Source organism: Bufo gargarizans, chromosome 3, assembly GCF_014858855.1.
Source record: "Bufo gargarizans isolate SCDJY-AF-19 chromosome 3, ASM1485885v1, whole genome shotgun sequence".
NCBI lineage: Eukaryota > Metazoa > Chordata > Amphibia > Anura > Bufonidae > Bufo > Bufo gargarizans.
The window spans coordinates 99,794,201-99,819,433 of NC_058082.1; the positions used below are offsets into that span (position 1 = coordinate 99,794,201).

The 25,233-nt window shown below is 42.8% G+C and overlaps 1 protein-coding gene across 1 annotated transcript in view; it reads left to right on the forward strand.

Moving 5' to 3' along the window:
- Nucleotides 1-365: 365 nt before the first annotated feature.
- TESPA1 (thymocyte expressed, positive selection associated 1) overlaps nt 366-25,233 on the forward strand; it is a 50,975-nt gene continuing 26,107 nt past the window's right edge. Inside the window, exons 1-2 of the mRNA XM_044286836.1 lie at nt 366-417; nt 1,882-2,062. The gene's annotated coding sequence lies outside the window, so the exon portion shown is untranslated. The remainder of the gene's footprint in view (nt 418-1,881; nt 2,063-25,233) is intronic.

A 25,233-nucleotide genomic window follows, 5' to 3' on the forward strand; every position in this document is an offset into this window, starting at 1 on the left:
GTGGACAGGGGTTAGACTTATATGTTTTTAATGCCGGATCCTGCTCCAAGTGTTCCGGAAAAACCGATCCGCATGCGCAGACCTTTAAAAATGTAAAAAAGATAAATACCAGATCCGTTTTTCCGGATGACAACCGGAGAGACGGATCCGGTATTGCAATGCATTTGCAATGGTATCCGTTTGCATACAGATTGCCGGATCCATGCCTGCCGGAATCCAACAATGCAAGTGTGAAAGTACCCTTAGTTACAAGTGATTAAAATATAGAACGTGCCATGGGAGTTCCATAAATAACATGTGGTTTACAAAAAATATAATGTTGTAGCAAGATAACAAAATTGTTATAATGAGCTTCCTGTAAGAGTTCTCAACAGATGTGCCTGTCAGATCTCTGTGAGCTGGGCACAAGACCGTGCGGTAAGTTCAATCATAGAAGATTCTCTTAATGCATGGATGTGTGTACATTAATTGCTGTACAAGTTACCCGTTCATTATTTATTTATTTTTTATTGTAGCGGATAAGTGAATTTTCCGACTTACTCAAATGTTCTTGGTTCCACTGTACATGTCACTGGTGTCAGATGAAGTTATTATAAGGTTTGGAGCATACAGTATGTCACGGACGTCCCAGAACCTAATATATTGTAATTCACTTGTCTAATGGACATCTAGTCATAACTGTTTGGTTCAGGAGTATAACTTATCTTAAGGATTGTCATTTTGGCTAGACTATCCTTCATGTTGAGAGCTAACTTTTTTTTTAAATTGTCTTCCCGAAGGCATTGTACCACCAAGATTTAAGGATCAGTTTCCGACATATTTTCTTCATTATGTTTTAAGACAGGTTGTTAAGAACAAGGCTTAAAAGTAATACTAAAAAAGAGAGAACATGAAATAAAAAGAATGACAATGTTTTTGTATAGAAGGTACAGAGATTATAAATGACACATGATGGGTGAGGGCCCTGGGACAATGTTATAGCTGGAGTATGATCTCGTCTACCCACCACATATACAGATTTCAGCAACATTTCACCAGGATGTTAACTTTTCTGTTGGTGTCTCAAGATCAAATACGATTTTTGCTAGACAGTCAAAAGGGCATTTGAAGATCAATTAGCAGGAGCTAATAAGGGTAAGACCGCACGGTCAGGTTTCCTGATGCAGTTTTGGAAGCCAAGTGAATCATAAAAAAGGAGAAAATATAAAGGACAGATACGACCTCCTCTGTTTTGAATTCAGTCCAGTTTTTGCATCCAAAGCTGCACCAAGAAATCTGACCTTGTGACTGTACAATAACTGATATATTTTACCTAAAGGGGAAATTTGTCCCCGGTAATAACAAAGCAATTACAGCAACTAGACCCTCAATGATTAGATTACCACTGGGGAAGTTGCTTTGAGAAATAGCCTGTTGGAAAAAGTCTTTTAAGGCCACTTTCACGTTGTCAGTATTTGTCATTAGTATTTGTAGGCCAAAACCAGGACTTAAAAAACAAAATGTGTATGATGAGCCCCTAAGTGTATGGCCACAAAAAGCAGCCATACTGCAGATGGTAAGCGGCCAAGTACCTGGTGGCCATATGAGGCACAGCAGCATTATAGTAATTAATCAGAACCATATTGTTTATCCAGTCTTCATTGTTAATGGCTGTGGGGTAACCTGATGTTAACAATGAAGACTGAGTAAACAATGTGGTTCTAATTGCGGCATCTATGACCATTCGGTACTCAAGCGCAAGGTGGGCACTTCCAAACCACAGCACAGGCGCTAAAGCTGGCAAATGATTCAATTCAATACATATTAATCAGAGCTGCAGTTGCATAGCGGTATTTTTGCATACAAAAAATGTAATGCTTTTTTTATTTTTACTTTTTGCAGTGTTTGGAATTTCTACAACCCATAAAATTTGCAACAATGACAGGCATGATCCCCTCAGACAGACGTTCCGCCTGGTCACGGTCACATCATGTGAACAATTATGAGGTAGAAGATTCACTAGCTCTAATAATGTCAGTGTCAGACGTCACTTTCCAAGATATGGATAATGCTTTTTGGGAAGGTGAGTATAAAAAACACAATAGACGGTTTTATATGCTGCGGATTTGCAGCGATTCTGTGTCTGTACCCTTTCAGTAATTTTCACGGTTATGCTATGCATTATTTTCATGGTTTTGCCACCTTTGACTCATGTGGAAAAATCTTAAGCCTTAAAACCACAACCACAAAATATGACCATTTTACGTGCTGTGTGGGAATTCTTTGTTTTTTAGTAGACAGCCGTAGGAGCATTAACTGTCGTTTGAGAAAACTATGCCCAGAATTGCAGTAGGCAGCAAGCAGTAGTACTGGTTACTTTTCTTAACATATAGTTAAATGGGTTGGCCCATCTAGGGCTCATCTCTGGCCCATCTAGGGCTCATCTCTAGGATATGCCATCAATATCCCAGATGGCAAAACCCTTTTAAACACTTGGACGCTTTTGTATTAGACATACATCACATTAAAGGCCCTTTTCACATCACGTGTAAGAGGTCCATTTTCTGATATCCTTTTAAATTACAAGGAGGACAACCTTGTGACATGTCAACGTCAGATACCGCATGTTGCTTTGCCCTTAGGCCCCTTGCAGACGAGCGTGTCCGGATTAAGTCCGGATGCAATGTTTTGCACGCACGTGATAAAAACTGAAGTTCAGGTTTGAGTTAGTTGTAGTGTAGATTGTATTATTTCCCCTTATAACATGGTCATAAGGGAAAATAATAGCATTCTGAATACAGAATGCTAAGTAAAATAGGGCTCACCTTAATCCACTTGTTAGCGCAGCCGGCATCTCTTCAGTCTTCATCTGTGAGCAATAGGACCTTTGATGACATCACTGCGTTCATTACATGATCCATCACCATGGTGATGGATCATGTGATGGACCATGTGATGAGCGTAGTGATGTCATCAAAGGTCCTATTGCTCACAGATGAAGACAGAAGAGATGCCGGCTGCGCAAACAAGTGGATTAAGGTGAGTTAAGAAAAATTATTATTTTTTTAACCCCTCTAGCCCTATTTTACTTAGCATTCTGTATTCAGAATGCTATTATTTTCCCTTATAACCATGTTATAAGGGGAAATAATAATGATCGGGTCCCCATCCCGATCGTCACCTAGCAACCGTGCGTGAAAATCATACCGCATCCGCACTTGCTTGCGGATGCTTGCGATTTTCACGCAACACCATTCATTTCTATGGGGCCTGCGTTACGTGAAAAACGCACAAAGAGGAGCATGCTGCGATTTTCACGCAACGCACAAGTGATGCGTAAAAATCACTGCTCATGTGCACAGCTCCATAGAAATAAATGGGTTTGGATTCAGTGCGGGTGCAATGCGTTCACCTCATGCATTGCACCCTCGCGGAAATCTCACCCGTGTGAAAGGGGCCTTAGAGATGTTTCATGATAAAGTGTTCCTTTTTACAGCTTCATAAGCTGTGCACATACCATGAAAAAGAGGAGACAGTAAGAAATATGACATACAACACAGGATTTCTCTTTCTTTCAGAGGGTTGTACTATGGAGATGATACAAAACTGGCTGAAGGATTGCAGGTGGGTGAGCATGGTACTGCAAGTCATTACATCAGCCCTAATTCTGATGATTTCAGATTCGTCATATATTCCCGAATTTGAGAAGTCATGATCTCCAGTCATTATTTTCTTGATTGCAAAAATTGGCAATCGGGAAAATTTGCAATATGAAAATTCACAATCAACACTACTCATAAAGTGAAAGATATTGCAGCCTTCTCATTGGCCCACAAGCAAGATCAGTGAGGGATCATGGGTGCTAATGAAAAAAATCTAGAATATTTGCGATTATGAAGATATAGCACCATATTCTAGATATTCACAAATTCTCAAAGTGCAAATATTCACGATAAAAATTAGCAATTAGAATATTCGCAATTAACACTATTAAGCTGCAGGGCTTTCTGTATATTATGAAAATGAGTAATGTTAGATAAGTATTCAAAAGAAATTAAATTATTATTAATTTTATGAGTCATATGAGGCTTAGTTTTGGATTTAACCGAATTCTAAATTTGGCCTCAAAATACTGAAAAAGCTTAAAGAAGTTTTCCAGGAGTTCAGTATTAATGTTCTATCCACAGGATAGGTTATCAATTTCTGATCAATGGGTGTCCGATTCCCAGCACCCCTGAAGATCAACTGTTTGAGCACTGCCATTGGGATATGCAGCCTCCTTACAGCTTAGGGTGGATTCAAATCGCGTTTTTCCCATTTGTTTAATGGATATGTAATAAAATTTTAAAAAAGTACTGTATGTCATCTGTCTGAGGCATCCATTTACATACAGTACAGACCAAAAGTTTGGACACGCCTTCTCATTCAAAGAGTTTTCTTTATTTTCATGACTATGAATATTGTAGATTCACACTGAAGGCATCAAAACTATGAATTAACACATGTGGAATTATATACATAACAAAAAAAGTGTGAAACAACTGAAAATATGTAATATTCTAGATTCTTCAAAGTAGCCACCTTTTGCTTTGATTATTGCTTTGCACACTCTTGGCATTCTCTTGATGAGCTTCAAGAGGTAGTCACCTGAAATGGTCTCCCAACCGTCTTGAAGGAGTTCCCAGAGATGCTTAGCACTTGTTGGCCCTTTTGCGTTCACTCTGCGGTCCAGCTCACCCCAAACCATCTCGATTGGGTTCAGGTCCGGTGACTGTGGAGGCCAGGTCATTTGGCGCAGCACCCCATCACTCTCCTTCATGGTCAAATAGCCCTTACACAGCCTGGAGGTGTGTTTGGGGTCATTGTCCTGTTGAAAAATAAATGATGGTCCAACTAAACGCAAACCGGATGGAATAGCATGCCGCTGCAAGATGCTGTGATAGCCATGCTGGTTCAGTATGCCTTCAATTTTGAATTAATCCCCAACAGTGTCACCAGCAAAGCACCCCCACACCATCACACCTCCTCCTCCATGCTTCACGGTGGGAACCAGGCATGTAGAGTCCATCCGTTCACCTTTTCTGCGTCGCACAAAGACACGGTGGTTGGAACCAAAGATCTCAAATTTGGACTCATCAGACCAAAGCACAGATTTCCACTGGTCTAATGTCCATTCCTTGTGTTCTTTAGCCCAAACAAGTCTCTTCTGACAGACCATACGCTGCACAGACCATACGCTGCACACTGCATCAAATTGGTCTGCATGGTTGTTGTCCCAAAAGGAAGCCTCTTCTAAAGATGATTCACAAGAAAGTCTGCAAACAGTTTGCTGAAGACAAACAGACTAAGGACATGGATTACTGGAACCATGTCCTGTGGTCTGATGAGACCAAGATACATTTATTTGGGTCAGAAGGTGTCAAGCGTGCGTGGTAGCAGCCAAAAGAGGAGTACAAAGACAAGTGTGTCTTGCCTACAGTCAAGTATGGTGGTGGGAGTGTCATGGTTTCTGGCTGCAGGAGTGCTACCAGCTGTGGGGAACTACAGTTTATTGAGGGAACAATGAATGCCAACATGTACTGTGACATACTGAAGCAGAGCATGATACCCTCCCTTCAGAAACTGAGCCACAGTGCAGTATTACAACATGACAACAACCCCAAACACACCTCCAAGACCACCACTGCCTTGCTAAAGAAACTGAGGGTAAAGGTGCAGAACTGGGCAAGCATATCTCCAGACCTAACCCCTATTGTGCATCTGTGGGGCATCCTCAAATGGATGGTGGAGAAGCTCAAGGTCTCTAATATCTACCAGCTATTTTATGTGGTCATGGAGGAGTGGAAGAGGATTCGAGTGGCAAACTGTGAAGCTCTAGGGAACTTCATGCCCAAGAGAGTTAAAGGGAACCTGTCACCAGTTTTATGGTGTCCTAACTAAGGGCAACATAAATAAGGGACTGATTCGCTTAGCAAAATGCTGGGTCACTTTCTTTAATTGACCCAGTCAATCTGCCAACATCTTGTATTGAAAAGCTCCAGCTGATAATGATGAGTCATGAATATTCATGAGCTCCTGACTCTTCCCGCCCACCTGCTGCTGAATGACAGTTTGTTTCCATAGGAATCAGCAGAAGGTGGGCAGGGGAGTGGCTATAGCTCTGAATTAAATATACGCTGGACTCAATGACATCACGCCGGACTCGAATCAGCTCATTAGCATGCGGCATGTGGCATCTTTGTGTGTATATTATGAGGTAACGATCTGTCACACCAGTAAGTGAATACATCTAAGGCACTTTTTAGTAGTTAATGATTGTATATAATTAGTTAGATTATAATCAAATATCCACATGACAGGTTCCCTTTAAGGCAGTGCTCAAAAATAATGGTGGCCACACAAAATATTTACACTTTGGGCACAATTTGGCCATTTTCACTTAGAGGTGTACTCACTTTTGTTGCCAGCGATTTAGACATTAATGGCAGTGTGTTGAATTATTTTGGGGGTGCACCAAATTTACACTGTTATACAAGCTGTACACTGACTACTTTACATTGCTTCAAAGTGTTATATCTTTAGTGTTGTCCCATGAAAAGATATAATAAAATATTTACAAAAATGTGAGGGGTGTACTCACTTTTGTGAGATACTGTAGCACTATATTCTAGATCTTCGAGAATTCTTGAATTGCCGATATTCGCGCTAAAAATTTGCGATTCGAATATTCGTGCGCAACACTAATTTCAACACAGTATGCAGGAAGGCCTTGAAGAAACACTCATTCCAGAGATCACTTTCGTCTTTTGAAAATCTTATAACTACACCAATAATTAAACAGAGGAAGGTATCTGCACTGTACCTATTACTGGGAGGGCAGGGGAGAGATTTCAAATCACCATACTTGGTGGAGTGGAAAGAAGAAATTTTTGTTAAGTTTTGCACAGTGCACAGTTTTTAAACGGAATAAAATCTTGTTTTTGTGTTGCCATTTTCTGAGAGTCATATTTTTTGGGAGATTGTCTTAGGTAGAGGCTCATTTTTTTGCAGGATGAGATGACAGTTTGATTTGTACCACTTTGGGGTACATGCAAGGTGACAAAAAAATGTCTGCTTTGGCATAGCTTTTCCCCCCAAAAATTTTTACAGCATTCACCTGAGGGGGCATCTCATGTGATAATTTTATAGAGCAGGTTGTTATAGATGCGGCGATACCAAATGTGTCTATTATTTTTATTTTTGTTACGATTTACACAGTAAAAGCATTTTTGAACAGAATAAAATCTTGTTTTTGTGTTGCCATATTCTGAAAGCCACTTTTTTATTTTTTGGCCAATTTTCTTAGGTAGGGGCTAATTTTTTGTGGGATGAGATGATGGTCTGATTGGTACCATTTTGGGCTACATATGCCTTTTTGATCGCTTGGTATTACACTTTTTTTTAAGTAAGGTGACCAGAAAATGGCTGTTTTGGCACTGTTTTTATTTTTGTTTTTTAAGGTGTTCTCCTGATGGGGTGGATCATGTGATATTTTTATAGAGCTATACATTTTGGGAAAAGGACGCTTTTTTTTTACTTTAAACTTTAAATTTTTTATTGTGTAGAACTTTTATTTTTTGTCTTCCCAGCCATTGCGTCCCCGTCACAGCACAGCAGTGCGGAGACCCGATGGAAGCTCCCTCCCTCCACACACATCGCACATGCTGCGGTTAGCGCTGACCGTGGCACATCAAGGGTTAATGCGCCGGCATCAGTTTTTTCAACCATGCTGGCGCATACAGCAGGGGTATATAGCAGTCCGGACCTCTGCAGCTGATGATCAGCGCGTCGTAGCTCTACGGCGCTGGTATTTTAAACACAGTACAGGTTAAAGAAGAGCATGTTTTGGAGGGTAAAAGCCAGAGTTATTTACCACCACAACCAGACAGTCTGACCTTTTGAATGTCTGGTTTAGCTCTGTTGTTATGTCTGGAAAACTGTTTTATGGCTGGAAAAACTGCTGTGTCATTGCCATTGAAGCTCTAATGTAAGTCTAGACGGAAGTGGTAACTTTGAAATTGTTTGTGCTGTGTTTCTCCACTCCACCCCTCCCACTAGAAGGTTCCAGTCTTGCTAGAAATGGTATATAAGGAGAGCAGTCAGAGCCCCTAGTGTTCTGCAGTTAGTGAACAGTGCTTTGGAGGGGGAGACGTATGCAGTCTTCATGAGTGACCAGAAGAAGATGCTGAGATGGGGACACTGAGCCACAGTCCATAGGGTCACCAGCCCTGTGACCAAGGAGAAACCCGGACTACTGAGCAACAGACCGTTTGCCAGGGTGCCAGCCTTGAGAGAAAGAGAGAGAGAGAGAGAGAGAGAGACAGCTAGTTCAGGCCTTTCCTCAGCATCAAACCCTTTTTCTGCCAGGGAGGAGACTTGAGAAACCAGCCCTATGCCTCGTCTGTATTGTTCTGCACCTGAGTTCCTCCAGTAAAGGAGTGCATTCGTTTACTACAGACCCTGACTCTGGACTTATTTCCCATTGGGATGCACCATGCCTTACCATCCCTTCTGGAGAGCAGCAACCCATGGTGACACCTCAACAGTGTCCGGGGGATCCAACATAGCGTTGGGGCAACCACAAAACCCGTCCCCTGCACATGCTGCAGTGTAGAAAAGAACCATTAATTGTGTACTTTCTGTGTGCAAATAGCACAGGGATAAAAAATTCACACATCTGAATCAGACCTCAGTGTGAGCTATTTTAGCTTTGAATAGTGTTTGGGGTCAGTAGGGGACCTACAGCATAAGTTACGCATGGCCACGCTGTCCTAGTGGCTCACCAGTGTTTTCCCCAATCTAACATTTATTTATCAGAAGGGCATACACCCTACTGAAGAATACAGCACAGTCTTTAAACATCTGCAATTTTTCTAAACTAAAAAAAAGTTGTATCATATCTTTTGTCACAAATGAAGAGTTATTATAGGGAAATTCCCTCAAATGTGTCATTAGCCATTCTGATCAACGTGAGATTGCTGGATCTCCATAGGGATTGGGCACTTTCACCTGCCAGCAGTGGTGCCTCATACTAGGCTGCCATTGAGTTCTACTCTGGTGCTCCCTGTGTTTGCTGAACAAACATGAGTAAATATCAGATTTTACCATATAATTAATATGGTAAAATCTGATATTTACTTATGTTTGCTTTATGGTGTTGTTTGTAGATGATGGTGATGATGTTCAAATTGTAAACCCACTGAGGGCTACAAAATACTTATCATAAGCATGATAAGACACTACTCAGTGAGATCTCCAAAAATTGCTTTGAAAGCTGAGGGGGAGATTATCAAAGAAGATTGCATAGTATATGATTGCATAATGTAGGCTTGAACTGAAAATCTGCCACAGGCAGGGGCTTTGCTAGGGTCTCAAAAGATCCGGGGCCCAAGCCCCAATTAATATGGCCCAGTTCACTAAGTCCCCTCCCCCCTGCACAACGCATTTTGCTGTACTTTCTATACAGCAGCACATACCTGTCACATCTAGTGCCTCCAGGTGACGTCTCCTCCGATGTAGATCCTCTGTCATCATCTTCTCCATTTGGTCCGTACAACTTCTTTCAGAGTGTGACACACAAACATCTTAGCTTACTCACATTTCTATCATCATCCCCCAACCTGGAGTCCCCACAGTGTTATTCTGCTGCTCCATGTGCTCCCCAATACCCCCAAACCTTTGAAGAAAAATTTGTGCCCCCCATAGTAATAGTTCTCCTCATAGTCCCACCCAGGGGCGGACACAGACAACAGAAGGCCCCTGTGCAAAGAATGTCCTTGGGGCCCCGCCCCTCCCCAAGCCAAATTTGTAACCTAACCTATTCCGTACTAACATTACTTATAGCAATACAAAACATACAGGGTAAGGCTACTTTCACACCTGCGGCACTATGCTCCGGCCACCTGATCCGGCAGAAAATGCAAGGAATTGGCCAAACACAAACCGCAGCATGCAGCGGTTTGTGTCCCGCTGATTCTTTGCATTTTTGACAGATTGCGGCCAGATCTCTGCCATACCCCATTATAGTCAATGGGGCCAGCGGGCATTCTGTCTGCATCCAGCAGTGCTGGATCCAGTGATTTCCAGCAGGCTGTTCTCTGCTGGAACAGCCTGCCAGAATCACTAACGCAGATGTAAAACTAGCCTAATACAGGTCCATATAACTCTTCCTCGTCTGCTCCTTTCAGACCAGACCGCCATGATGATTTCTTTCAGCCATCTCTTCTCTCTGCAGAGTTTGACAGACATCTTAGTTTCCTACTTTTCCATTATCCTCCCACCTTCTGAACACCCCATCCTGCCACCCCCAATACTGTGACCGTTGTGCTCCCTATACAAGTTACACACAGATTGCTCCCCTTCAATAATTATTGGCACACAGTGTCCTAAAAAATAACTGTGCCCAGGAAACAGTGTCCCTGACATTAATAGTGTAAACATAATGTTCCCCAAAAATAATTGTGCTAAGCTGATACTATGCCAGGGTGCCCACCAAAGTAACAGTGCCCCCCAAAGTCCCACCAATAGAAATAATTATCTACCAGACAACACGTAGTAGTAATAGTACCCCTATAGTAATAATTTCCCACTGTGTCCCATAACTAATAATGCCCCCATAGTGCTCATACTAGTATTCATGTTCCTCATAGTCCTGCAACTGTAATAAAGCCCACCATAATGCCCCCGGTAGTAATAATTCTCTTTATAATGTGTTACAGTAAAAATAAAAATGCCCTGTTGTGTAGCAGTATAAAAAATACCTACTCTTAGTGCCCCCTGTAGAGCCAATGTCCCCATAGTGCCCTCATTATGTGTGGCAATGCCCCCTACTGTGTGCCCAAAAATCCTTCTTAGTGCCCCCAGTTAAGTCAAGGTGCCCTATAATTTGCGCCAGTAGAAAATACTCCTATATCGTGCCCCAATAATGCACCTCCCCTAATCCCCATGGTGCCTGACAATGTGCCAGTATAAAATGCCCCCATAATGTGTGCCAGTATAATTCCCCTATATAATTACCCCAATAGTGCTCCTCTCCCCCTTCTCCATAGTGCAAACCATGTGTGCCAGTATATAAGATAGGGCCCCCAAAGTGCTCCTCCCCTCCAAAGTGCCCCCCATTCCTGCCAGTATTTAAGATAGAGCCCAAGAAGATGCCCCCATGGTGCTCCTTTCCCCCCTTCTCCATAGTGCCACCCATGTGTGCCAGTATATAAGATAGGGCCCCCATATTGCTACTCCCCTTTCATAGTGCCCCCATGTGTGCCAGTATACAAGATATGGCCCCCCATAGTGCTTCTCCCCCTCCATAGTGCTCTCCATGTCTGCTAGTATATAAATTAGGCAGGCCCCCCATATGTCAGCTGCTCAGGCTCCCCCCCCCCCAATATCACTTGCTCAGAACCAGGGGTCAAGAGGACCCCCCTAATATCAGTTGTTAATTATTTATTCAGGCCTCTCATATCGATGTTACAGATCCCCCCATCAGACCTCAGATCAGACTAAAAATACAACCAGGTCCATAAATATTGGGACATCGTCACAATTCTAACATTTTTGGCTCTATACGCCACCACAATGGATTTGAAATTAAACGAACAAGATGTGCTTTAACTGCAGACTCTCAGCTTTAATGCGAGGGGATTTACATCCAAATCAGGTGAACGGTGTAGGAATTACAACAGTTTGTATATGTGCCTCCCACTTGTTAAGGGACCAAAAGTAATGGGACAAAATAATAATCATAAATCAAACTTTCACTTTTTAATACTTGGTTGCAAATCCTTTGCAGTCAATTACAGCCTGAAGTCTGGAATGCATAGACCTCACCAGACGTTGGGTTTCATCCCTGGTGTTGCTCTGCCAGGCTTCTACTGCAACTGTATTCAGTTCCTGCTTGTTCTTGGGGCATTTTCCCTTCAGTTTTGTCTTCAGCAAGTGAAATGCATGCTCAATCGGATTCAGGTCAGGTGATTGACTTGGCCATTGCATAACATTCCACTTCTTTTCCTTAAAAAAAACTCTTTGGTTGCTTTTGCAGTATGCTTTGGGTCATTGTCCATCTGCACTGTGAAGCGTAGTCCAATGAGTTCTGAAGCATTTGGCTGAATATGAGCAGATAATATTGCCCAAAACACTTCAGAATTCATCCTGCTGCTTTTGTCAGCAGTCACATCATCAATAAATACAAGAGAACCAGTTCCATTGGCAGCCATACATACCATGACACTACCACAACCATGCTTCACTGATGGGGTGGTATGCTTAGGATCATGAGCAATTCTTTTCCTTCCCCACACTCTTCTCTTCCCATCACTCTGGTACAAGTTGATCTGGGTCTCATCTGTCCATAGGATGTTGTTCCAGAACTGTGAAGGCTTTTTTAGATGTCGTTTGGCAAACTCTAATTTGGCCTTCCTGTTTTTGAGGCTCACCAATGGTTTACATCTTGTGGTGAACCCTCTGTATTCACTCTGGTGAAGTCTTCTCTTGATTGTTGACTTTGACACCTACCTCCTGGAGAGTGTTCTTGATCTGGCCAACTGTTGTGAAGGGTGTTTTCTTCACCAGGGAAAGAATTCTTCGGTCATCCACCACAGTTGTTTTCCCTGGTCTTCCGGGTGTTTTGGTGTTGCTGAGCTCACAGGTGCGTTCCTTCTTTTTAAGAATGTTCCAAACAGTTGTTTTGGCCATGCCTAATGTTTTTGCCATCTCTCTGATGGGCTTGTTTTTGTTTTTTTAGCCTAATGATGGCTTGCTTCACTGATGGTGACAGCTCTTTGGATCTCATCTTGAGAGTTGACAGAAACATTTCCAAATGCAAATAGCACACATGAAATTAACTCTGGACCTTTTATCTGCTGATTGTAATTGGGATAATGAGGGAATAACACACACCTGGCCATGGAACAGCCGAGACGCCAATTGTCCCATTACTTTTGGTCCCCTAACAAGTGGGAGGCCCATATGCAAACTGTTGTAATTCCTACACCGTTCACCTGATTTGGATGTAAATATCCTCAAATTAAACCTGATAGTCTGCAGTTAAAGCACATCTTGTTCGTTTCATTTTAAATCCATTGTAGTGCTGTATAGAGCCAAAAATGTTAGAATTGTGTCGATGTCCCAATATTTATGGACCTCACTGTAAATAATTAAAACTTACCTCTCCTGCTCCACTGCTCTCCATGTCCGCCGGGGTGTCCTGATGTGTCTTTAACAGCCCGCGCTGGACAGTCACGTGACCTGATTGCGTACAGCGTCAGGTCATAGTGCCCGCTGTACACAGTCAGGCTGGAGGAGACTAGGGAAGAAGCGGAGCCGGAGGGGTAAGTAAGAGCTTCTCTCCTGCATACTAGAGGGGGCCCATTCATATTAGTGAGCGCTTCTGGATGCGCTCACTAGTATGATACTAGTAAGCGCTTCAAGAAGCGCTCACTAGTATGAGTGGGCCCCCTCACACACTGGACCCCTGTGCAGCTGAACTAGCTGCATAGGCGATATGTCTGGCCCTGGCCCCACCAATAGTAATTCCCTTCTAGAATGCCCTCATTAGTAATACTGCCCCCAACAGTAATAATGCTTCCCAGAAATGCATTTATTAGTAATACTACCCCCTACAGTGCCCCCAACCATGATAACACTCCCCGAGGGTGCCCCCATTAGTAGAAGAGCCCTTCAGTATTAATAATAACCTCATAGAGCCCCCAGTAGAAATATGGCCCCCTATTGTTCCCCCAGTGGTAATAAAGCTCTCTACAGACCCCTTAGTAGTAATAAGGCCCCCATAGTGCTCTTAGTAGAAATAAGGCCGATCTATAAGTCACTTCTATAGAGCCCCAGTAGTAAAAAGAACGCCTATAATGTCCCCATGATTTATAATACCCCTAAAGTGCCCCCAGTATTTATACTGCCCCCTGCAGTGTCCCCTGTTGTTATATTCCTCCCTTCACCACACAGTTCCATGTAAATAACATCACACCATCTCTCCTGCCCCCTCCAAAATACAGTCCTATGAAAATAACATCACTCCCATCCCTTCAGCCTCTTCAATATATAGTCACATGTAAAAAACACTATTTCCCTCTTTCCGCCATAGAGTCCCATGTAAATAACATCACATCATCTCTCTAGCCCCCTCCAATATACAGTCCCATGTAAATAACATCCCTCTCTATCTACAGCCCCCTCCAAAATACAGTCACAAGTCACATGTAAAAAAAATCACCTTCCCCCTGGCTACCTTCAACATACAGTCGCAAGTAAATAATAGCACCCCATTCCCAGCTGCCTCCAACATGCAATCCCATGTAAATATCACCCCTCAACATTTAGTCCCATGTAAATAACATCATTCCCCCCACCAGCCACCTTCAACATACAGTCCCATGTAAACAACATCACTCCCTCCCACAGCCGCCTTCAACATAAAGTCCCATGTAAATAACATCACTCCCATCCATTCAGCCTCTCCAATTTATAGTCACATGTAAATAACACTATTTCCCTCCCTCCGCCATAGAGTCCCATGTAAATAGCATCACACCATCTCTCCAGCCCCCTACAAAATACAGTCCCATGTAAAAAACATCACCTCTTCCCCAACCGCCTTCAACATACAGTCCCATGTAAATAACATCACTCCCTCCCCAGCCACCTCCAACACACAGTCCCATGTAAATAACATCACATCCTCCCAACCGCCTTCAACATACAGTCCCATGTAAATAATATCGCCCCCTCCCCATCGCCTCCAACATGCAATCCTATGTAAATAGCACCCCCTCAACATACAGTCCCATGTAAATAACATCGCCCCCTCAACATTCAGTCCTATGTAAATAACATCACTCCCTCAGACCCCTGTAACATTCAGTCCCATGTAAATAACATCACTCCCTACCACATCCGCCATCAACATACAGTCCCATGTAAATAACATCACTGCCTCCCCCAGCCCCTTCCAACATACAGTCCCATGTAAATAACATTACTCCCTCCCATAACCGCCTCCAACATACAGTCCCATGTAAATACCATCACTCCCATCCCTTCAGCCTCTCCAATATATAGTCCCATGTAAATAACACTATTTCCCTCCCTCCGCCATAGAGTTCCATGTAAATAGCATCACACCATCTCTCCAGCCCCCTACAAAATACAGTCCCATGTAAAAAACATCACCTCTTCCCCAACCGCCTTCAACATACAGTCCCATGTAAATAATATCGCCCCCTCCCCATCCGCCTCCAACATGCAATCCTATGTAAATAGCACCCCCTCAACATACAGTCCCACGTAAATAACATCGCCCCCTCAACATTCAGTCCCATGTAAATAACATCACTCCCTCAGACCCCTGTAACATTCAGTCCCATGTAAATAACATCACTCCCTACCACATCCGCCATCAACATACAGTCCCATGTAAATAACATCACTGCCTCCCCCAGCCCCTTCCAACATACAGTCCCATGTAAATAACATTACTCCCTCCCATAACCGCCTCCAACATACAGTCCCATGTAAATACCATCACTCCCATCCCTTCAGCCTCTCCAATATATAGTCCCATGTAAATAACACTATTTCCCTCCCTCTGTCATAGAGTCCCATGTAAATAACATCACACCATCTCTCCAGCCCCATCCAATATACAGATCCATGTAAATAACATCCCTCTCTATCTACAGCCCCCTCCAAAATACAGTCCCATGTAAATAGCATCACCTCTTCCCCAACCGCTTTTAACAGACAGTCCCATGTGAATAACAACACTCCCTCCTACAGCCACCATCAACATAAAGTCCCATGTAAATAACATCAATTCCACCCCAGCCACCTCCAACACACAGTCCCATGTAAATAACATAACCTCTTCCCCAACCGCCTTCAACGTACAGTCCCATGTAAATAATATCACCCCCTCTCCAGCCGCCTCCAACATGCAATCCCATGTAAATATCACCCCCTCAACATTCAGTCCCATTTAAATAACATCATCCCCCCACCAGCCACCTTCAACATACAGTACCACGTAAATAACATCGCCCCCTCAACATTCAGTCCCAAGTAAATTACATCACTCCCTCCCTCAGACCCCTGTTACATTAAGTACCATGTAAATAACATCACTTCCTCCTACAGCCGCCATCAACATACAGTCCCATGTAAATAACATTACTCCCTCCCACAACCGCCTCCAACATACAGTCCCATGTAAATAACATAATTCTCTCCCACAGCTGCCTTCAACATTCTGTCCCATTTAAATAACATCACCCTACCCTAGCCCCCTCCAACATTCAGTCCCATGTAAATAACATCACTCCCTCCCACAGCCGCCATCAACATACAGTCCCATGTAAATAACATCACTCACTCCCCCAACCACCATCAACATACAGTCCCATGTAAATAAAATGACCCTCTCCCCAGCCACCTCCAACACACAGTTCCATGTAAATAACATCCCTCCCTTCAGCCCTAACATGCAGTCCCAGTTAAATAACCATAACTCCCAGCATTGCTCTGCCTCTCCCTTCACTTACCTCTCCTCATGTACATACCTCACCACAGCTTCTTCCTCCAGGACTTCTCCTCTTCACTGCCATCCTCTCCTGCACTGGTCACATGATGGTGATATCATCGAAGGTCCTCAACCACTGCCTGTTTTACTAGTCACATGACCTGTGATGTTAACACAGGTCCTTCAGCTCTTCCAGTGCTTTAGATGCAAATGTATTGCCGTCCTGAGGATGGCAATACAGTTGTATCTAGATGGCAGGCAGGACAAAACATCACTCAGTACACTCAGAAGTATGGTATAGCCTGCAAAGCTGTGTCAGATTATAGGGAGAACCCTTGAGGCAACATTTAGTTTTTCTGAACCACCTTCAATTCCCTGTTTCACCATACACATTTCCTTGGAGGAAAATGTGTGTCCAGTCAAAGACCAAGCGCTCTCCAGTTAGTATACAGTATGCAGAAATTACTGTACGTTATCAGAATTTTTACTATTGCAGCAAGCCCAGAAGGAGCAAGTTGAGGATAGGAGTTGAAGTGGTTATGGCGGTGCACATGGAACACAGTAGCAATCCTCAGATCGATACTCCCTAGGGCTGTGCAGTGGTAGGTGGACGCACCCTTCTTATCTTAAGGTACTCCCTGGTGTCAGGACTCCTGCCTGGTGGCAGTTGAGGCCCTTGGTGCTAAGTCTTTTGGCTGGATGCAAGGCAGGAGTGTGGATGCAGGTGCAGTGGCCGGTGTATGGTAAATGAAGTCAGTGACCAGGCCAGTCTGTTCAAATAAACAGGTCTCTCTTTCTAAAGTGCAGAATAGGAGTAGTAGTAAATACAACAGTATCAAGGCACAATTCTAACAGCAGTTCACAGTGCAATTCTTTCCCAATAGCAAAGTATTGATGGATAGCAGCAATAATTGGGGTACTCCTCCTCTCTGTCTTTCTAAAGTCTCTCAGAACCTAAGGCATGCAATTAAGGTGCTTAGTATATTTCTGTAATTCCCAGGCAGAGGGGTACAGAATTAGGAACTGTGTCATCAGAAATTGACAGATTTGTTTAATTTACATTTTTTGGTTTAATATATTAATAAATAATTTTTGATGATTTTCTTTTTACTATGTATATTTAGATAAAAAACATAAAATTCTGCAGTTTTCGCACTGGCCACTAAGAATAATAAGAATAATAATAGGCTCCAATTCTTGGTCTGTATGGATCATTTTACTGCAGTTAGCTGCTTATCTATACACAGAGGAGATATCATTACAGGCAGAATTAAAATGACAGATAAGACAGGATCCACCATTCACAATAGGTGATTGTCAAATCTTATGTTCTTATCTATTCTTTCTTTGTACAATATCCTCTGCACAGGTCACAGAGCATGCCAAGAAAACTCTCCCATAGAAGTCAATGATGTCCCCTCCTGACCACTGTGCTGTAAAGCAATTTTCTTAATGCTTTCTAAATGCAGCTCAGGGAAGATGACCACCCCCATAATCGGGTCCAGGAAATAGAATTAAAAAAACTGCAATAAAAAATAAAAAGATTTGAAAAAAAGGATATGTGTTACTATCTGGTTTTAACTGGCAGAAAAAAAAACTTTGATTAAATTTGTTTTAAGGTAGGCAGACCAAGGTCCATCTCCTAGCAACCTCGAAGGGGTTGCATCAAGGTGACAAACCCTGACTTAGCTATACAATACTGCTGAGTGCAAAAATTCCATAAATATCGACATTCCACTTAACAATTATACATTACAATAATTAACCTTTTTGCAATGAACATGTTTTCAGGTACTGCACCATCAGACTGAATCCACTGGTCCTCAGTCTTGGACTGTGCAGAAATCAATAATATTTTAATATCCTATTTCTCTTCTGAAACCTGAGAATAACTTAATTCACCTCAAATAGTCAGCCAAAAAGTGTTATTCAACAAAAACAAAACCTGCCAGGAAACGATCACCTCCTACATATTTGGTAGTTGTCATATGTGGAGATGTTGCCATCATTAATATTCACAGATACAGGCCCTACTGACAACAGACAAAAGCAAAAAAATCATCTTTTCCACATAGCTGATAACATTGTCTGTATTTTAGTTCCTTCTATATTTTATCTGCCCCAAAACATATGCAGGGTACTATCCATGGCCCTTCCAAGGTGTTATAACGCACATCCCAGGTTAGGAATGCCATAGTGGGGTAATGGCCTATAATGTCTCTATAGGGTGGAGATAAATGTGTCACGGTGTCTCCTACCTGGGTACGGCCAGACTTCTGGTTCCTGGCTCCCTTGCAATAAATTTGAGTGCAGTGATAGTAGGAGTAATAGAGGAACTTTGCAGAATAAATGATGTCCAGACCTTTAGATGAAGTTCAAACGTTGCTTTACTTGAAATAACTTGCATCCAAACAGTATAAAGCTTTGGTCTCTTGGGTCCCAGCAGGTTTTGGCAATGATTGGCAGAAATGAGTACTTCTGCTTTAAATGTGGAGCTTGCAGGATAAACGTCTGCTTGTTAGCTCTGTAACTGTGGCAGGATTAGCTTCTGCACTTATCTGTAACTTCTGCTGTGTGGGGACAGACTAGCTGAGGAGGAATAAGCTTCTCCTAGGACTCTGGACTTATCTCACAGATGGATTCTCAGGGGATGCTCTCTTCCTGGAACTCTTGAGTTTGTCTGTGGATTCTGCTTCTTCATCCAGCAGAGCTAAAGGTGCTCTAGCTGGGGAATATATATGGACATATCTCAGCCGAGGCTATGTCCTTGCTGTCTTCCCTAAGAAGCGGTTCTCCTGAACACTATCACACAGCCTTTCCCTAGCAGGGGGTGGCTGGCACCTTCCTTCTCCACCCATACTGCAGGATGTGGGTCCAGCCCACTTCTCCACAAAGGGGGGAGCTAAGCTGGAATTAACCATTCCAGCTTAGATACACTAAACTTTAACTTGTCCCTGCCAATGAGTTGCTGCCACCTGCTGGTAACCAGGATAATAACATGAACCATTACATTTAACATAGTTTTATGCATATTTCTGGGGGACATAATATAAATTACATCAGATGAAAGTATAAAGGCTCTTAGAAGATAGTAGAGGGGTAGGGGTGCGTAGTAACACAACTCTGGGGTGTTACACATAGTATATGTGCAAAAGGACTGATGCTTTAAAAGGCTGTCCAGTTAAGCCTTTGGAAAAATCTAAAGTCAAGCACTAGATAACGAATAAGCTTGGTATGTTAATCGTCTATCGGCATATCGCTAGGACCCGCACCTACAAAGATAACGGAGCGGGGAAATGAGTGGAGGGCGCACTGGTCATGCACAGCCGCCCTCCATTCATTTCAATGGGGCTCTGGCTCAGCTATTTCCGTCTGCCCCATAGAAATGAATAGGAGCAGGGGTCGCGTGTGCGCGGTGCACTCCCGTTAACTTGTATGGGAGCAGCGGGGAGCAGAGCTTGGTGGTGGATGGACCCCGGGGTCCTCCAGCCACAACTCTCCCTGCTTCGTTCTTGTTGTAGGGGGGACAATGGGGGCATATCCCTTTAATGCACAGTATCAGACTGGGATTCTATGGGCCATTTGATGGAGATTATGCTGAGGGCCCACAATCTATGCAGAAGATATGCACTTCCCTTTTAATTGCATTGTATTTGTAATGTTTGTTGTTATAATTGCACATAAAGATATATAATCACTTAGGTCTAATACTAGTGATGAGCGGCATAGGCAATATTTGAATTCGCAATATTTCGTGAATTTTTGGCCGAATATTTGCCATAAATTCGCAAATTTGGGAATTTGTGATCTCCAGTCATTGTTTACTTGATTGTGAAAATCGGGAATGTAATATATTCATGATAAATTTGCAATTAGAATATTCAACACTATTCGCGAATACTAATATATAGCACTATATTCTAAATATTCGCTAATTCTTGAAGTGGTTGATTCTATGTATTTTTTATTAAGAAAAAGGTGGGTGGTTTTCTGGATATAATTTTTCAAAGTCACTCCATGTATTCTCCTTCCTGTCCTGGTTCTTCATTTGCTCCTTCTTTGTTCTTTTAGCACAGCAGACAGTCTTGCTTATCTCTCTCAGCAGGCCACCAATGCGACCAGACAGAGACCCTCCTGCAGTGACTCAGTTACAGCATCACACATTACACTAACTAATGCAATGCTCTTCTGTGGGAATCCTTTTCTAGGCCTATTAATAGAACAAAGAGAGCAGTCATGTTGTCATCCCAATTCTACACCTACTATTATGAAGATTACTTTGCAGATAACATCTTCCCTTCAAACCAGCAGTAAACTGACAATAGATTATCTATTTATATAGAAGTTCTTATCATTTGTGTTGACTGCTACAGAAGAACAAAACATTGTACTTAAATTACATTGGCATAGCACTGCCAAAAGAAAACTGCCAAAATTTGTTATCTATGAATAATGAGTTAAAAAAAAAGAAAAACTTTTCTGGTGGAAAATTTCTGGGGTTAACAAGTGTTACGACGGCAACCCGTGCCTGCCCCTCCCCTACTACTTCAGGTGAGTGCAAGCACCACTCCACTCACCCTGTGTCCATCGCAGGTCCATTGTGTTGGCCACAGGCCCAGGCACCGGTTTCCTGCATGTCTATTCGGGATATTCTTTATTAAACCTCAACTAATTCTGAAATATTGCAAGGGTTAAACCCCCCCTTTGGTTCCATGCAAAACTGCTAGCCTGTTTCAAATGTTTAACAGCTTTTGCTATGTATGCAATGGTATTTGTTTCATTTTGTGCATGAGCAATAGGTTCAACAGTCTGCTAGTTCCTACCAAGGTGTGATGTATCTAATTATCTGCCCATATACCGATTTCTGCTTGATCCCTGGATTCTGATTATCCACTCCCTGACCTGCTCCTGATTACCTCCAAGAGGTAGCAGCCTGGTACATTCCCTGCAACGAAGACAAGATCCCTGTATAGGACTTAAAGGGTGAAACCCAGGGACCCACCATATACCAATACCCATGACAGCCAGTCAAAATTTAGAATTCCTCAGAGACTTGCAATTCAATACCTGATTGATCTCATTTTGAAATGTTAATAATTATTATAGCATGCAATTATTTATATTATTTAAATTGACTTCAAGGTGGAGCTTCACTGCAAAAAATGTATTTACTGTAGGAAAGCGCAAGGAGCCGTCATTGACGGAAGATATGTGTCACCGAGGTTCCTGGCCTAGGTGAGGTAAGAGCCAGTAATTGTAAGTGTCAGCGGCAGCTAGTGCTGACTGACACTATTGAGTATTTAGTGTGGCTGTAAAGCCCATCCGGGCCAGCTCTTACTGGGAGCAGCCAAAGGGCAGGGTGGGTGGCTGTTCCACATGTTCCAGGCCAGGTTTTGGTTTGGAATAAAAACCCAGCCAGCAGTCTCAGCTGTGTGGATTATCCTCCATTTGATGGTGGAGCTTTGTCAGTCTGGGTGTTGGAGCCTGAGAGTTTGGGCCGGGACTAAGGCCTGCTACATTGTTTGGGAAAAAGCACGTGGACTTCTGCTTCACCCAAGGACTTATGTGCTGCAGCCTGGTGTGAACAAACATCAGATTCAAGGTGACTGTTTTTCCCTGAAACTGCCTTTTTTGTTGTCACTTTACGTATATGTGAATAAAACACTGTAGTGTTTAAGTTAAAGACGTTGTCATTGCCTCTGTACTGCGTCCGCAAGCCTGTCTACCAGAGCAAATCCCCACATTACATACAAACTGCATATTAATTACCATCTATTGAAAGACATTGGCATTGTCGTTAAATTACAAACAATTATGATAAATAATTATTTGATAAGAATAATAGGGAACATTGGGCTTCAATGCCGCCATAGCAAAAATTAAAGTTAAAATTTTGCAGCTGGTGATTTCCACCTCAATTAGGTTTGTTGTATAACAAAACCAATAGAAAAACTTCTTACTTTTGTGCTGTTACTGACTGTTAAGATCCAAAGAGAAATGTCAGATTGATGCAAACCTTGGCATGAAGTTATTTCTCAGGCAGATATGTAAATGATTACAGATGTGGTCTGATTAGACATTGGGTCTTGCCACAAGATGGTGTAAAAGTGGTTTCTCTGCTGTGTTATAAAAAGGATCTCAGAGGCTACTTTTGGGTAGTATACCTCCCTGGAGAAATTGTTGACTGCTACACATGCCTCTGTGATGCACTTGTAAACATTTTGCCCAGCGGTAAGACTGAGAGGAGGTGCATCATTGGATTAAGAGAAGCAGGATGGTTATTTTAACAAACTTTCCCCAATTTAGGCCCATTCCAGATGGCCCAGACAGACCACCAGTAGAGAGGTTCATTTGATCTGCTGAAAAGCATGAGCAACTCCCACAGTTTTGTTGTCCACCATCCAGACACAGGTAGCACCTTAATTACACACCTGTGTCTCTGCCTAGACCATTTCCAGGGTCTTAGCAAAAGGAAATTTGGTGTTTTGGTGCCCATTAAATGTCCTGCCTTAAATGTCCAGATTTTGTTTGGGATCCCACAACTGTTGAACTTGAGTATGGAGGCCTTGTGTTAAGTGCTTCAATCCTGTCTTTGCTATGGAGTGATACACTGTCCAAACTGCTCGCATGATGATCTGGGGGGCCATTGCATACAACAGTCGGTCACCCTTAGTAGCTCAGTGATATGTGCAGGATATCCTGCAGACACATGTGTTGCCTTTAATGGCTGGGCTTCCACCTGGTATTTTTCACCAAGATAATGTTCACCAATACACAGCAAGGGTTTAACAGGAATGTCTCCGCCAGATTGCAACACTTCCTTGACCTCCCGGTTGCCAGATTTTTCTCTAATCAAGCATTTATTGGACCGGCTGGAGCACCAGCATCAGCGACCTACAAGTGTACAGGATCTACAGGCCCAGCTGTAACATCTGTGGGCAAATGTGCTGCGGAATCTTGTATCCAGGCAAGAGGGAGCCAAACGGGTACTAGAGCCTGCTTTCTGTTGTACAGTTTTCCCCCAATAAACGTATCCTTTTGCTCTCATATTGTAATCACTTACATATATTATCATTACATTCACACTTATAAGGTTTCATTCAGTTCTATCAACTTCTTGCTGCGTTATTTTTATTTTTTGAAGTCAGTCTATATGGACCAAAGAAACATGTCAAGTTGAGTTTTAAGAGCTCTGAAGAACTAGTTTTGTTCATTCCATTAATTCTATTCATAAATTTCTACATGTTTCAACCTCATACGGAGGTCTTTATCAGGAATTTGTATGATGTTGAAATGAGTAGCATTTTATAAATAATTAATCCAGTTCTTTAGAACTCCTGCAGCCGCTGGTGGCAGTGCTCCATTTAAGAAGTTTATATCATTTGAGAATCGAGATATACCTCAAGGTCGATACTCACTGTCAACTTCAGGAACATGCAGCATTGGTGACTTTGAATGTAACCCTCCACACGCTAAATATTTTGTTGTGCTGATATGTATGCACAACACTCATGCAGAACTCAAATGGATTAGCACTCCTGCCGATATTACCATAGAAGAGCACCATTTCTCCCTTTTTTCTTTTACTGAGAGAATTGCTAGATTTGTTGTGGTTGCTAAGAAAATGAAGAAATCACTAAAAAGATAATTTTGAATTATCAAGGTAAAACCTGCTGTAGGTGATCCTCTTGAATCCTGAGATTATGTTACTAAAATATATATATTCCTGATTTTTTTTTTGTAGTAGCATAGCCCCCAAAATATCCCTTCATTCACACATCAGTGCTTTGATCAATGGTTTCCATAAGTGATTTTGAGCCAAAACCAGGAATGGAGCCTCCATGGAGATAAGATATAATGGAAACATCTGCACCTGTTCAGGGTTTAGAGCCGCACCTGGCTTTGGCTCAAAATCACTGATGGAAATCACTGAACAAACACTGACCTACGAATGAAGGGTTATCCTTAGAAATCTTAGCTGTATAACCAAAATCATAAGTTGCTTGGCATTGGCTTCACCTAAGTGCAGAGACTGGAATCTCAGTGCCTTTATTACTTCTATACCCCCACAGGTGGTTGCTACTTCTCAAGCAAACACCAAATGGTGGTAGAATTACTAACTTTTTGTGGCGAAAATAACCTCGCCACTGGGTTTTCGAGGGGCCTGTTTGCCAGCCTCTTGCCTCAGGATTATGGCCCATATACTAACTTTGAAGGAGAAGGTAGACCGGCTGCACAGCCTTAATCTGTGGAACTGTTTTGGGCAGGAAAGTCATGCTTGCGGTCGGCCAAATGTGACTTCCATGGAATTCGGGAACCCCTGCTCGGATCTGGGGGATTTTTGGGTATGTTGTTCACCCAGATCAGAGCTATCAATGGAGCTATCAGCGGCAGTGTACCTTAAAGGGAGAGGAGACAACCGGTCTCTCTCCCCAACCACAGGGGGACAGCACACCTAACTCCGATGGTGCAGATGGGACCGCAGTCTCTGCACCAGGCCTACCAGGAATGCCAGGAGGCGGAGGTAAGCGATCCCTCCTCTCCACAGCTGATCCGCAACAAGGTCCTGGGGGTAGGATTCCCTGACCCCATCCCAGCGAAAAGCTGGCATCTGGGCAGAGCACAGTTGGCTTCTGCCCTCCCCTATCCTCTTGTCCAGAGGCTGACTCCCCACAGGCTACCCCAGCGGA